The 12,961-nt window shown below is 55.0% G+C and overlaps 1 long non-coding RNA gene across 1 annotated transcript; it reads left to right on the forward strand.

Moving 5' to 3' along the window:
• Positions 1–3,841: 3,841 nt before the first annotated feature.
• LOC133771440 (uncharacterized) lies at positions 3,842–9,952 on the forward strand. The gene is made up of 2 exons (XR_009867572.1): positions 3,842–4,421; positions 9,886–9,952. It is a non-coding gene; the product is annotated as an uncharacterized LOC133771440 (long non-coding RNA).
• Positions 9,953–12,961: the final 3,009 nt, after the last annotated feature.

A 12,961-nucleotide genomic window follows, 5' to 3' on the forward strand; every position in this document is an offset into this window, starting at 1 on the left:
CGCAGGTGGGCAGGGTCGTCACCCCAGGACGGCGCAGGTGGGCAGGGCCGTCACCCCAGGACGGCGCAGGTGGGCAGGGTCGTCACCCTGGATGGCACAGGTGGGCGGCCCCGGAGGTCACAGCTTGCCAGGATCCCAGTGTGGCGGCAAGGTGGGGGCGCAGCCTGGCAGAGTGCAGGGCTGCTCGTGGGGAGCCACGCACACGGAAGAGGCCCCCAGACCAAGGTGGAGACAGAGGCCGTCCTCATGACCCCAGGGAAGCCCCAGGGTCGACAGAGACCCCGGGACCCCTCCTGCGCTACTGCAGAGACTCCTAGAAGTCAGACCCCTGGGCGGCCACGGCCCCTGCAACCTCCAGTCCCCAGCGGCCCGGACGTGACCCGATGCTGGCCGCCTCCGGCGTTCCGTCCTCAGCTCATCCGGGACCTATTAGGGAACCGAGGGTGCGCGCCTGGGCCTCACGCTCGCCGTCCGCCCCAGCGGCCGTCCCAGCCCCCGCCCCATCACGGCGCACCTGCACACGCACACACGTGCACACACACACACGCCCTTTCACTCCCAGGTCCTCCCACCCCTCCGCCCCCCTCCGAGTCTCTACCGAGGCCAGGGCAGCCATGAACCGCTGCTCGCTCTCACGGGGCTGCCCTCTGCCTGCCACGCCGAGGGCCCCGCCCAGGCTCAGAGGCCCACGCGCAGCGGCCATCATGGCCACGGTCCCAGGGAGTGGACGCAAAGGGTCGGCACCTCCTCCCGCTCCAGCAGAAACCCGGCGTTTCACCCGCTCCACTTCCCTGAGCCCTGGGGCTGGCCGGCCGCTCCCGGCACCCAATCCCTTGAGCTGGTACAACCCAGCGACCCCAGGTGAGAGGAGGCGCCAGGAAGTACTTCCAGGTCAGGGTAGCCACGGATGGGCACGGGCACCTACTCGTGCTCTGAGAAGGGGAAGCCCTCGAGTGGGGCCGGGTCCCGCAGTGGCCGCTGGAGGAGCCGTGTGGGCAGGTGCGGCCGACCGGGCTCTGCCCATGCAGGGGTCCCTCTCCCCACGCAGCCCGGCGAGCTCGCAGGGGTCCCTCTCCCACGCAGCCCGGCGAGCTCGCCGGGCCACCAGCTCATGCTCCGCGGCCATCTTCCCAGCTCTGAGAACAAAGGACAAGTTGTGCGTTCCGTGTGCAGCGCCGCCCTCACCCCGCTCGCTGGGTCCCCGGGCCGGGCTGCTTTCCCAGGCACAGCTGCTGGGTGGGGCTGGGTGTCCGTGGGGACAGCACATCGTGCACGGGCATCTCATTCAACCCACACCGAGTCGGCGCGTGCCTCCCAGGAGCAGGCTGGAGGGGGCGGCCCTGGAGGCGAGCCTCGGCTGGGCCCCGCTTCTCACGGGGGCTCCAGGCTCACAGCACCTGCCAGAGCTGCCGCAGAGAGAGGGGCCGGCAGCTCGTGCCCCGTCCGGCTGAGCCCTGGTCCGGGAGCCCTGATGGCCAGGCCCCGGGAGGACCTGCTGGGAAAGGGCTGTGGGGGCAGAGGGAGGGGAGGAGAGGGTCTCCCCGCCTTGGAGACCCCGTGGTCTGCCCTGCGCATCCTGGCAGCTGGGGGGTGGGGCTCTGCCTGGGGGTCGGGTCCCAGCCGTGCTGTGTGACCTGGTGCTGCTGTCGGGCTGCTCACAACAAACACTGACTCCATTGAAAACAGAACTGCTCAACAAGCCAGAGGCCAGGGAGTCACCAAGGAAGCCCGGGAAGGTGGCAGAAGCCGCGTGCCGGGAAGGAAGCCGTGGCTGGCCCTGTCTTGTTCGGAGAGGGGGCGCCGCAGGGGAATCCACGAACACTCGGGCCCCTCGGCACCTCCCTCTCCTCCCCACCCAGGCCACGTGGGCAGGGGCTGCCAGGGGCTGTTTCCCACCCAGCCCCCCGGAGAAGGGGCCGGGGGTCTGGCAGAGCGGGTTCCCCTGTGCCCAAGCCCAGTTCCTCCACGAAGTAGCTGCAAGCCCTGGGCCCGCCCTGCCTTCCCCTCCGCCCCACGAGGGGCTGGAGCCGAGCGCTCGGGGCCCCACCCAGCCCCAGGAATCCTCTGACATCATGAGCCTTGGTCATGACCGCAGCTGCACGCCCCAGCCCACAGCACCAGGAACTGAGGCGCTAATTCCAGACCCCAGGAGCTCTGCGGAGCCGTGATGCACACGGCCGCCGCGCCAGCCGGCCGGCCTGACATGGAAAATCCGCGTCGGTGAGGCAGCGGGCGCTGCGCCCCGGGGCTGGCCGGCGCGCGGTGAAGTCTCAGGCCAGTGAGCTATTCTGGCGCGATGACACGTGTCCCGGCTCCGAAGGAGCCATGGCCGGGGCCAGCGGCTGCTGTGGTCTCTGCCTTGGGAGACCCCGGGCCCCTGGGCTGTGCGCCAGAACCGCAGCCAGGTGGGCGCACCCGAGGGCCAGGCGCCGGGGGCTGGAGCCGGCCGGCCTGGGTCCTAACCGGCTTCCACCCCGCACGCTCCTCTGTCCCCGAGCTGTCCAGGGGACATGTCTTGTCAGGCATTGCAGCCTGGGTGGACTTCCTCTGGGCCAGCCTGGGGTCTGGGCAATGAGAACACCCTGGCTCCCTCCGCCCTGGTGCCAGCTGGGAGCGCTCCCAGCCACGGCGCCCGGGGTTTCCACGGCACTGCCAGCTCTGATCCTGCCACCTCACCAGCCTCCCAGGACCCACTCACTCCTGAATCTCGCCTCGGGGGCCGGCTGCTGAGGGAGCCTTCTGAACCAGCAGGACCGTGCAAGCCGTCTTGCCAGGAGGCAAAACCGAAAGCAGGATGTGCCGACTCGTGTGTGACGGATCACAAGGTGCTACCCTAAAATGCAAAAGTCAGGGCCGGCTCCGTGGCACAGCGGGTAAAGCCCCGGCCTGCAGCGCCGCCTTCCCATGTGGGTGCCGGTTCAAGTCCCAGCTGCTCCTCTTCCGATCCAGCTCTCTGCTGTGGCCTAGGAAAGCAGTAAAAGATGGCCCAAGTCCTTGGGCCCCTGCACCCACGTGGGAAGACCCGGAAGAAGCTCCTGGCTCCTGGCTTCAGATCGGCGCAGCTCTGGCCACTTCGGCCATTTGGGGAGTGAACCAGTGGATGGAAGACCTCTCTCTCTCTCTCTCTCTCTCTCTCTCTCTCTCTCTGTCCCTGTGACTTTCAAATAAATTTAAGACAAAGAGAGGGAGGGAGGGAGGGAGAGAGTGAGAGAGAGAGAGAGAGGGAGAGAGCCAGCAGGCTGAACCGGGTCCCTGCCCTTCAGGGGCCATGCAGGTCCACCCCACCGCAGGGACAGCAGCCTGTGTCCCGAGCCTCCCACCCGATGCTCGTCCCCATCCAGTGGGCGCAGAGTGGGGTCTCCCCACCATTTGACAGACAAGGAAGTGAGGCACCTCCACTGGACCTGCCTGGAGCAGGCAGAAGGGGGCCACTGGCCTGGGCTGCCCCAGTGACAGGCCCAGCTCAGGAGGGAGGCGCGGATGGCCCTGCTCTGTCCTCGCCGGGCCCCACGCGTGAGCTCAGGCTCCGGCCACGCGGGCCCCACGGCCTCGCGAGGGCCCCAGGGAGCTGAGCAGGGAGCTCAAGGCCTTCACCGAGCAAACGTCACACGGAGATGGAAACCCCTGCGGAGGCCCAGGGCGACGCCGCGGGCAGGCGGGCCCGTCCTCAGCTGCACCTGCCCCTCCCGGGCCGCCCCACGCAGCAGGGACACCTCCCCCCTACTGGGGCAGGTCCTGGGGTCTGTCCCTGTGCCCCCTCCCGAGCTACCCCCTCCCAGCTTCCTCCTCTCCTCTGAAGGGGCTGGAGGCAGGCACATCGCAATGGGCACTTGCCTGTCAGGGACCATGCAGTAGGTGGCCTTACCTCTTGGTAATAGAAAAACCTGGCGTGTCAGATAAAATGTACTATAAGCCATGCGCCTGTAACCGCCCTGCCCCCCTCCCTAATCTTGTAGAAGCCATGCGCCTGTAACCGCCCTACCCCCCTTCCCTAATCTTGTAGCTTCCCGTAACAGGGCCCCTTCCGTAATAGGGCCCCGCGGGTTTTTCTTGATTGCGTCAGCACTGCAGTAGCGAAGACAAGCCCTTCCTCTTTCCCATGCCTCAATGATATATAGTGAGCAGTTCAAAAATAAAGTTGCAGCTTGATCAGCACTTGTCTTGCTGCCATCCTTGTGTCTCCTGCCCCTCTCATTTCTCCTTCTAGGTACTCGACCCCAGTTGCTGTCCCGCGGGTCGGGACATCTGGCGCCCAACGTGGGGCTCGAGTGTGGCCCTTGGGGCTCGAAGTGCCTGTAAGATTGGAGAAACGCCGCCTTCCAGGAGGAAAACTTGGATCCAAGTGATTGTGCGACCAGCTCGGAACTGCCCACCCGAGATCATCAGCATCGGTCGACGCTGAGGAGCGAAGACGGCGCAAGGTAAGTGACAGCCATGGGGCAGGCATTATCGTCACGGGAAATGTTCATTAAAAGCCTCAAAGATACTCTCAAGACACGAGGAGTTCGGGTTAAAAAGAAAGATTTAAAAGTGTTTTTTGATCATATAGAAAGACTGTGTCCCTGGTTTCCCAAGGAAGGCACAATTGACGAGGTTAAGTGGAATAGAGTTGGAAGTTGTCTAAAAGATTTCCATGAGACTTTTGGCCCTGCCAAGGTGCCTATTACCATCTTTTCATATTGGAATCTAATTAATGATATTATAAAAACCCGGCATACAGATAAAGCTGTCGACGCCCTGGTGAGGGAAGGCGAGGAGACGCTACGGCGATGCTCCCAACCCCCCTCTAGATGCCCTTCTGTCATTCTAGATATGCCCCCTGTTTCTGATAATGGCACCCCAGATGACCCCCCAGATGTGATCGAGGAGCCCACCCCTTCCCTCTCCAACAAGACGGGCCAATTATATCCTGTTATTCGAGACCGGTCAGCCTTTGAAGAGAGAGAGGAGACTGCCCATAGTGCCCCAGATCCCCCTAAACCCCGCCATATAATCCTCACCTACCCCTTACCGTTTGCGCCCCCTCCTTCCACGATCTTAACCCACCTATACCTGACTTGTCGGCTCTGCGGCAGTCACTTCAAGCCAGGCGGGAGCACATCCAGCTCCTTAAAGAACTAAGAACCCTCGATGATGAGCTCCGCCATCTCGCCTTGGAACGACCCCTTCCACGATCTAAGCAAAATAACACCAAGCCCAAAACCCAACCCCTTCTGGCTTTCCCTGTAACCAGGAGACAAGCCCAAGGCCAGTCCGACCCTACACTGATGGGAAGATGAGGATGAGGATAATTCACCCCACCAACATGAGGAAGACAGTGAGGATCCGGGGTCAGAGGGAGAGGATCAGGCCCCCCATCAGGGACCGGGAGATGGACAACCGTCATCTTACAAAAGGCTTAGTCTCAAATTTATTGAAAAACTTAAAACAGCTTGCACCAATACGGCCCCACCGCCCCGTACACTCAGGCCTTATTAGAAAACCAAAAAACCCGCTGGTTCACGCCTAATGATTGGGATTTTCTTGCCCGAGCCACTCTCAGCGGGGGTGATTACGTCCTGTGGAGGGCTGATTATGTTCAAATTTGTAAAGAGTTAGCTCAACAAAACCTTACTAAAGTCTCATCAAAACATTGGACCCTCAAAAAACTTTTGGGAGATCCCCCGTATAACTCCAATAATTTACAAGCCCAATTCCCTACTGGGTTACTAACACAAATTAGCACTGCCGGCATGGGGGCATGGAGAAAACTCCCTCAGAGAGGAGCGGTCACCGCCTCTTTAGCTAAAGTTCAACAAGGGCCCGACGAGCCTTATAGTGATTTCGTTTCGCGCCTTAATATGGCAGCTGAGAGACTCGTCGGCCCGGAGAGAGTGGAAGCGCGTTCGTTACACACCTTGCCTTTGAAAACGCCAATCCAGTTTGTAAGGACGTTCTTCGGCCTCATAAACATAAAAATGACCTTCAGAATTCGTGAGGCTCTGCGCTGGCGTGGGATCAGCCCACGCTATGGGTCTGGCTATCGGAGCTGCATTTAAATCGGCTCACAACCCCTCCGCAAAAACCTCCACTTGCTATGCTTGTAAACAGCCTGGACATTTTGCCCGTGATTGTCCCACTGCCTCATCAACCAGGCCTATGGCACAAAATATAACCCCATCCCCTCCAGGTAGGCCACTTCCTTCCACCCTGTGCCCTCGATGCCATAGGGGTTATCACTGGGCAAATGAATGTAGGTCAAAGACTAATTCTTCAGGCCAGCCCCTCCCTCCTAGGCTGCGGGAAACTCCCAGAGGGGCCAGCCCCTGGCCCCAAATTATCCAAGGACAAACCCTGGGGCGATACGGTTTGTCCCTCCTCAGGCCCAAGCCCAACAACAAGTTCCTCAAATGCCTCAACAATTACTTCCCTCCAACGAGCAACCCCAGGTAGCGCAGGACTGGACCTCTGTGCCGCCTCCGATACAATATTAGATTCCACCCAGGGCCCACAAATTATCCCTACAGGGGTGTGGGGCCCTCTGCCTTCGGGTACCTGTGCTCTTATTCTTGGTAGAGCATCAGCCACCCTTAAGGGCATTCAAGTTTTTCCTGGCATTATTGACGGTGATTTTACCGGACAAATAAAGATTCTAGCAGCCGCTATTAACGGAGTGGCTGCCGTTCCACAGGGCACCCGCCTAGCACAACTAATTCTTATGCCTTTAATTACTAAAAATACATCCTCAATTTCCTCCAGGCCCGAGGCATTACCCCTTTGGGCTCCTCGGATGCCTATTGGGTCCAGCCAATCACAAAAAATAGACCTACACTAACCCTTACTATTGAAGGAAAGGATTTTAAGGGCATTCTAGATACGGGGGCGGATGCCACGGTCATATCTCAAGATCATTGGCCCACCCACTGGCCGCTGACCGCATCTTTTACTGACTTACAAGGTATAGGCCAATCTAATAACCCCCAAGTCAGCTCAAAGGTATTACACTGGAAGGATAGTGAAGGCAATCAGGGCACTGTAACTCCTTTTGTATTACCAGGCCTTCCTGTTAATCTGTGGGGACGTGACATTCTCTCCCAAATGGAAGTTATCCTGTGCAGCCCTAGTAACGTGGTCACACAACAAATGCTGCGCATGGATTATGTGCCTGGCACGGGACTTGGAAAAACAAGACAGGGCATAACTCAACCCATTACAACTCCCTCTAAAACAGATAAACACGGGCTCGGATATTCGGATTTTTAGCAACGGCCACTGGCCTTCCTGTACCCCATGCAGATAAAATCACATGGAATACTCAAACTCCTGTTTGGGTGGACCAGTGGCCGCTTACTCAAGAAAAACTAAATGCCGCTACAGCGCTTGTACAGGAGCAGCTCGAGGCTGGACACTTAGAGCCTTCTAATTCTCCCTGGAATACACCCATTTTTGTCATAAAGAAAAAATCTGGCAAATGGCGCCTTTTACAGGACTTGCGTGCCGTTAATAAGGTCATGGCACCCATGGGTGCCCTCCAACCTGGCATCCCCACCCCTGTAGCCATTCCAAATGGTTATTTTAAAATAATTATAGATCTTAAGGATTGCTTTTTTACTATTCCTTTACACCCTGATGACCGTCCTTTCTTCGCCTTTAGCCTTCCCCGTGTTAACTTCCAGGGACCAATGCAAAGATTTCAATGAAGGTCTTACCCCAAGGAATGGCCAATAGCCCCACCCTTTGTCAAAAATTTGTGGCACAAGCAGTAGACCCAATTCGTTTACGCTGGCCACATCTTTATATTTTACATTATATGGATGATATTCTATTGGCAGCCCAAAATAAATCAAACCTACTTCGTTGCTTCACGGACCTTACTAAAACCCTTCTCGCCCTTGGTTTACAAATTGCCCCTGATAAGGTTCAGTTACAAGACCCCTTTACCTATTTAGGCTTAAAATTACAACAAAACGAGGTTTTCGTGCCTCGCATCCAGTTTCGCTTAGACTGCCTCCATACCCTTAACGACTTTCAAAAACTTTTAGGAGATATTCAGTGGCTCAGGCCCTATATAAAGGTCCCTAACAACACTCTCTTGCCCCTTTACGACATCCTTCGAGGAAACTCAGATCCCTCTTCCCCCCGTGAACTCACCCCGGCTGCGAGAGAGGCGTTAAACCAAGTAACACAAGCCATCAGCCAACAATTTGTCTCTCAAATTTCGTATACCCTCCCTTTAACTTTTATTGTCTTAGCCACGCCACACACGCCCACTGGAGTGTTTTGGCAAAAGGCCCTCACACCTGGTAAAAAGGGTCAACCTCTTTTCTGGGTCCATCTCCCCACCTCCTCGTCTAAGGTAATTTCTGTATATTCTTCCCAAACCACTTCATTAATCATTAAGGCTCGCTCCCTTTCCCGCCAGTATTTTGGAAAGGATCCCGATATAATAATAGTGCCATATACTCAAGAACAGACCCAGTTCCTTCTTCAAACATCTGACGACTGGGGAATAGCCATGTCAGGCTTTATGGGGATTCTTGACAATCACCTCCCTGATGACCCGGTACTACAGTTTGCCCAGTCCTATTCCTTCATTTTCCCAAAAATTACAAAAAGTAACCCCATTCCAAAGGCTGTCACGGTGTTTACAGATGGATCTTCCAATGGGATGGCCGCCTTCGTGGCAAATAACCGTTCTCATGTATTTAAAACATCTTATCAGTCAACTCAGTTGGTTGAACTGTATGCCGTACTTCAAGTCTTTACACAATTTTTCGATCAGCCTGTAAATATCTTTACTGATAGTGCATATGTGGCTCAATCTATCCCGTTACTCGAAACTTCCCCTTTTCTTAAGACAACTTCTAACGCTACGCCCTTATTTGCACAAATTCAAAAGTTAATTCACAAGAGACAACAGCCTTTCTACTTGGGACATATCAGGGCACACACAAACCTACCAGGGCCACTATCAGAAGGTAACGCCCAGGCAGATGCAGCTACGAGGCTTGCCTTCCCCATAATTATGGGATCAGTACAAGAAGCTCAAAAATTACATAAGTTACATCACCTAAATGCTCAATCCCTCCGTTTACTTTGTAAGATTTCACGAGATCAGGCTCGTGAAATAGTAAAACAATGTCCCACATGCATCACAAGCCTCCCTGTACCGCATTTAGGAGTCAATCCGCGTGGTCTTCTCCCTAATCAGTTGTGGCAAATGGATGTCACGCATTTCCCAGAATTTGGCAAATTAAAGTATCTCCATGTGTCTATAGACACGTATAGTGGTTTTATCTTTGCTTCCCCCCATTCAGGAGAAGCTGCTAGGGATGTCATCTCACACTTTGTCACTGCCCTTTCTGTCCTGGGAAAACCTGCTAAAATTAAAACAGACAATGGTCCTGCTTATGTCAGCACTAAGTTTAAACAATTCTGTGAAGCGCTCCATGTTAGCCATGCTACAGGCATTCCCTATAACCCACAGGGACAAGGAATAGTTGAGAGAGCCACCAAACATTAAAAACTTGGCTCACTCGGCTTAAAGCCACTTCCTTCTCTTTTACCTCTCCCCGCGATCGCTTAAATCATGCGCTTTTTGTGACAAATTTTTTAACTTTGGATAATAATGGTCATTCCGCTGCTGACCGTCACTGGCACCCTTCCCCTAATACGGCTCCACCTATGGTGATGTGGCGAGACCCCCTCACCAACAGCTGGCATGGCCCAGATCCAGTACTTATCTGGGGCCGCGGCTCAGCCTGCATCCTGGATCAAAAGCAATCGGCACCCAGATGGCTGCCTGAAAGATTAGTTAAACAAGTTAATTCGTCAAACTCTTCTAATATTAACCCTACACCAGAGCCTACATCTGGCCCTGAGGATATTTTCCCCTTGTGTTTACAGGAATAAAAAGACCCGGCTGGACTCTACTGGGACTCATTACAGGACTCCTTGTTATTGTCGGTATTGTTGCCATTGTTGCTATTTGTGTATCTTATCTTCTCTCTATTCGCTCTTCCCTACCACATTTCCTGAGGGCTCACTGATTAACCCCTCTGAAGGGCCCTAACAAAATGTCCCTCTTCCTTGCTCTCCTGATAATGGCAATCTACACCATCCATTGGGCTCCACCAGTCTTTGCAGGGTTTGACAACCCTCAGGCCATTCAAAAACTCCTTCAACAGCATAACCCTTGTACCTGCTCGGGGGGCATAACAGTATTACTCCCACAAACATCAACCTCTATGGATCCCGAGTCCTCAATCGTAAGCCTCATTTTACACATGACTGTGGAGATAAAACTGCATATCGGGCTGCCACAGATTCCAAATGGCAGTGTACTCTCAAACCTAAACTAGACTCTTCCCGCCCTGAGGATCAATGCCCATCAGAATGCAATAGTACTATCCACTACTCTGTGCACTCCTCCTGTTATACTCAGTATCAAACCTGTAATGAGGGGAGTAAACATTTATTGTTTGCCACTATAACAGGAGATCATGGGGGAATATTTGGAGGAGACTTATCGTCTTCACGCCTCAGCTCTCCTCCCTGCCCCCCTAAGGGACAAGTGGCCTGCTGGTACCCTGCAGCCCCTGTGGGAGTGTCTGATGGTGGTGGCCCTCAGGACACACTTACCAGGTTAAAAACACAAAAGATGCTCGAAACCGCATTCGAAAGCCTTTATCCTTCTCTCCAATACCACCCTCTGGCTAACATCCGATCTCGAGGAATGGAAGGCTTAGATGCCAACACCGCCGATATCCTCACCGAGTCCCATAAATTACTTAATATCTCTAACCCCTCCCTTGCAAACAGCTGTTGGCTCTGTCTGCGCCAGGGACCCCCCCTTCCTCTTGCCGTATTTTTACCGCTTAATAGTACCTCTATGTTTAATGATTCCTCTAACGCTCAGCCTACACATCCCTTTCCTGTTCTTCCTTACCCAGCTGAAAACATCACTTGCCTTTATAAACCTCCCCTTAATAATTCCTTTAATATTGATGTAGGCCTCGCTCCCTTTTGTACAGATAATGAAACAATAGATTTCCCTCTTTACGCCCCCAATTCCACCGTATTTGTATGCAAGGATAATTTAGCCTATACTGTCCTACCAGCAAATTGGAGCGGTAATTGCGCACATGCTACGCTTTTCCCCAATATTGAAATCATTTCGGGAGATACCCCTGTTCCCATCCCCTCCTTTGATTATATTGCGGGGCGACCGAAACGAGCTGTTCAATTTATTCCTTTAATAGCTACATTGGGAATCTCCTCAGCGATGGTTACAGGTTCAACAGGACTAGGAATTGCGGTCCACAAATATAGACAATTGTCCCAACAGCTTATTAATGATGTACAAACCCTATCCACCACCATTCAGGACCTTCAGGATCAAATTGACTCCCTAGCGGAAGTCGTTCTCCAAACCGTAGAGGCTTAGACTTGCTTACTGCCGAACAGGGAGGTATTTGTTTGGCTTTACAGGAAACATGCTGCTTCTACGCCAACAAGTCCGGCATTGTTCGTGATAAAATCAAAACACTTCAAGAAGACCTGGAACGTCGTCGACGTGCCCTGGCTGAAAACCCCTTCTGGACTGGATGGAATGGACTGCTTCCCTATTTGTTGCCACTTCTAGGCCCCTTTGCTGGAATACTTATTATACTATCTGTAGGTCCTTGTCTCTTCAATAGACTCGTGGCCTTCATCAAACAACAAGTAGACAATTTGGCAGCCAGGCCAATTCAAATACATTACCAGAGTCTAGCCATGCAAGATCCCATGGAAACTTATCATCCCCTCTCCGGCCAATAAAGTATAGCCAATAAGGTCACGGTCCTTTCAACAGCTAACCTTCCCCGTTCATTGCTGTCCAGTCGGGAGCCCAGGAAGGGCCCCAGGCCTATCAATAAAATGAGCAGTAAGCCAATGACGGGCACCTTCCCGTACCCACACCCGCCTAAGACAGGAGTCCTTGGGGACTGGCAAGGATATCCAGCGACGGGTAAGAGGTGTTAGGGTTTCGGGTCGATTCCTAAGACAGGCACTGCTCGTTCGTCAAACTCGGCCTAAACCACAGCTATCCTTCTTAAATTGATAAAGAAGGGGGATATGTCAGGACATGCAGTAGGTGGCCTTACCTCTTGGTAATAGAAAAACCTGGCGTGTCAGATAAAATGTACTATAAGCCATGCGCCTGTAACCGCCCTGCCCCCCTCCCTAATCTTGTAGAAGCCATGCGCCTGTAACCGCCCTACCCCCCTTCCCTAATCTTGTAGCTTCCCGTAACAGGGCCCCTTCCGTAATAGGGCCCCGCGGGTTTTTCTTGATTGCGTCAGCACTGCAGTAGCGAAGACAAGCCCTTCCTCTTTCCCATGCCTCAATGATATATAGTGAGCAGTTCAAAAAATAAAGTTGCAGCTTGATCAGCACTTGTCTTGCTGCCATCCTTGTGTCTCCTGCCCCTCTCATTTCTCCTTCTAGGTACTCGACCCCAGTTGCTGTCCCGCGGGTCGGGACACTTGCCGACCGCCTGCTCCCCCGGGGCCTCGGCGCCTCAGGCTGGAGAGGGGTGGATCCAAGCGTCCATCCAGCTCTGGGGTCAGAAGTGACCCCAACATGTGCAGGCCCCCGGCCAGGCCTCGGGGGTACCAGGCCGGTGTCACACACGGCCGGGACCCTTGCTGTATTTTAATTCCTTCCGCTCAGTGACAGGGACAAATCACAGCCGTGGGCAATGGGGGCGGGCGTGGAATTGCTCACCGGCTGCCGGAGCCATAGCACACCTGGGGGACCTCACCCCAGGATGGCCGGCACAGCGGGGGGGACAGGCAGGACCCCAGGAAGACGCCAACAGCGAGACTCCGGGTGCCCAGGGCAGAGGCCGGGCAGGGGCATGCTTGGCCAGAGCAAGGCCAGCGACCCGGCCAGTGACCGTGGGGGCAGCCGTCACCGGGACTCGGCGGGCAGGTGCACA

This window comes from Lepus europaeus, chromosome 12, assembly GCF_033115175.1.
Source record: "Lepus europaeus isolate LE1 chromosome 12, mLepTim1.pri, whole genome shotgun sequence".
Taxonomy (NCBI): Eukaryota; Metazoa; Chordata; class Mammalia; order Lagomorpha; family Leporidae; genus Lepus; species Lepus europaeus.